A 2,953-nucleotide genomic window follows, 5' to 3' on the forward strand; every position below is an offset into this window, starting at 1 on the left:
ATATATAAATATATATATAAAAAATAAAATACTGGAGATCAACGTTATCCCCACTTGGGTATGATCCAGTTCATTCTCTCCACATTAGACCACACGTATTTTCACGTTCTGTACATTACCATCATATTAAAATAGGAATTGAAAGTTAGCACCAGGCAGAAGGGAAAGGGAGCTGACCCAGTTGGTCCTGCTGTGTCTTTCCTCCCCATTCCCTACTGCTGCACCACTCAGCATCTGTTGTCTCTTACACGACACTCTTCAGGGGTAAGTTCGGGGCTCCTGGATTCAAACTTTTCTTGTCCTCCTTCCTTCCATGTCTAAGAAAATTTACCTGTTCTGTGGCCTAGTCTCACAAGGCCCCTTGTCTGAAGCTAGCTAGCTAGATAGCATATTTCCAACAATCAGTGGCCTTTACTGCCTTTGTTCACGCAACAAAACCGCGCATCTACTAGGTATCAAGTATTATTCTAGGTGTTGGGGATAAAGTGGTGAACAAAACAGTCAAAAATCCACTCCTCGATCTAGTGAAGGAAGAAAGAAATAATAAGCAAGAAGCTGTAATCAGTAGTAAGCATGACCAAATGCTAAAGAGAAAATTAAAACATGAGAGGGGAACAAGGAGCTCTTGGGAGGAGGTGCCAGAGACTCACACCAAGATTACAACACCACGGTTCAGTCAGCAAACAGCTGTATCTCACCATTCTTACATACTTAAAAATATCCCCTCAAAATCACCCTAAATATAAAACAAAATATAAAAACAAAGTTTAGTAAAAGGCAGTTATTTCTATTTTCTAAATTCAAAGTGTTCCATCCTACACTAAATAAACAAGTGAAATCCTAACTGTAGAAATGTATTCTTTTCTTAAATGACTCACTATTCATCAAAACAATAATAGGAGGGTGGCTATGAACATACATTGTTGAGTAGAAAGCATGATACTTTTTAATATTCTTTATAGGGATAGGACAAACCCAAGCCATTACCATGAGGAAAAAGTTCAAAGCATATGTACCCTGAGTTACTGAGAAAAAGGAGAGTTGCAAATAGGGTAAATGACAAGATACCATTCCAAAACCACACAGCTTCCCTTTTTATTGATGCTCAAGAATTGAACTTTAAATGACATTTCATAAGCAAAACACAAATGAAAACACCTAATTTGCATGTATAATATATGTAAACATACATGTTATATGGACTTAATAATCCTCATCTAAATATAAAGAGAACTGGTTCTTTGACCTCAAAAATAAATTCAACGTTGGCATTACTGTTTTTAACTTATAGTGTTTTATATTTAACAGGAAAAATTATGAATAACCAAGTTTGGTGTGGTCATGGATTTCATGTTAAGGTATAAATAGAGTTTTTAAGAAATAATCTGTATAATAAAATAAGTTTACTTTTGAATCGCAGTACAGTCATTTCCTTCAATCAATAAAAATATTCCTTGATTACAAAGCAGCCTTATTTTGCAAATGTATTTCAGGAAAATAGCTCTAGCAATATTTGAAACACCACACTATTTTAAAAAGGCAGCGAAGTGACAGAATTTAGATTTAAAATAGTATATTGCAAAATAGTTCAACATATTATTTCTAAGCACAAGGCAAGCTCCATTCTGAAGGATACTTTTTAATCTTATAAAGCAAACTGTTCCAATATTTCTGTGGTAAAGTCTAAATATTCACAATAAAAGATGAATCTTTACAGAGACAGGACATTAACTTCAATATGTAACCACAATGCAAACATTTTACATTATGACATCACTCTAATATGAAGCTTAGTTTGTTAACATGTGCTCAAGAAGAAAAATAAAAACAGTACAGTTCTGTAGCTTTGTAACAGGCTGAACTCTGCAACAATTCGAGAAATAAAAACAGCAAACCCAACACCAGTTCTATGAGTAATAAAACAAAAAAAAAATCCAGATATTATAAACATTTAAGTAAATAACTAATACATCCCTCCTAATATATCTTTATTTGCTCTCTTCTGTTAAATACGTTTTTTAAAATGTTTCTCATATCTCAGGAGGAAAGGACGGTAAATTCTTCACCAAGATAAAAGTGCATCATGTTTTAAAAGTGCTTCGTGTTTATGTGTTACAAACATATCCAATAAGGAAGTTAAGTAAGTTTGTGCAAAAAAATCTAATTACCACTTGAATTCATAAACCTTAATCATGGGTTTTTGTAGTTCATCCAGATGAAGCAGTCAAGCAGCAGAAGAAAAATCTGAGATTAGACATTTTGTATAGAGGAAAGAGCACTGGGCCACAAGTGAGGAGACCCACATTCTACTATTAGCTCAGTTAACCAACCAGTTAGTGACCCCAGGTAAGACAGGCTTCCACTTCGGTATTTGGCAATGGACAAGAAGCAGAGCTGGAGAGGCTCTGAGGCCCCTTCCAACTCCAAAATTATCATGTATCTTTAGATGAGGCATTTCTGAAAGGGCAAATAATTTTACTAAAATATAAAAATACATACTAGTCATCTAGCTACTATTCACTTATTGGACTTATTAGTAATAAAGCACAGAAAGAAAGAAAAATTCCAAAAATGCTTGACGAAAAAAAAGGTCACGTGAACATTATTCGTAACCAAAGCTAGAGAAACCCTTCGCAATTATGGCGCTAAGAAAAATCCAATAGGTTTGTGCAAAACAAAAACAGAGTAAGCAAAGAAATGCAACAGCTGGTCACCTGATGGCACTTTTTATTCCTGAGTCCCAGAATTTTCTTGGGACCTAAAGCTTTAATCGGTACTTATTTTGAAAATTGCTTTAAAAGAACCATGATTCCCCAGAGTTCATATTCATGGCTTTGTAAAGAACTCTCTGAATTGTTATAATGGTTTTTAAGAAGATAACTATATTTTCAAATTTTAAATATGGCTAAATAAAGTAAACCATTTACCATGGACTCTTTATTTACACCAAATT

Source organism: Mandrillus leucophaeus, unplaced genomic scaffold (assembly GCF_000951045.1).
Source record: "Mandrillus leucophaeus isolate KB7577 unplaced genomic scaffold, Mleu.le_1.0 Scaffold13, whole genome shotgun sequence".
NCBI lineage: Eukaryota > Metazoa > Chordata > Mammalia > Primates > Cercopithecidae > Mandrillus > Mandrillus leucophaeus.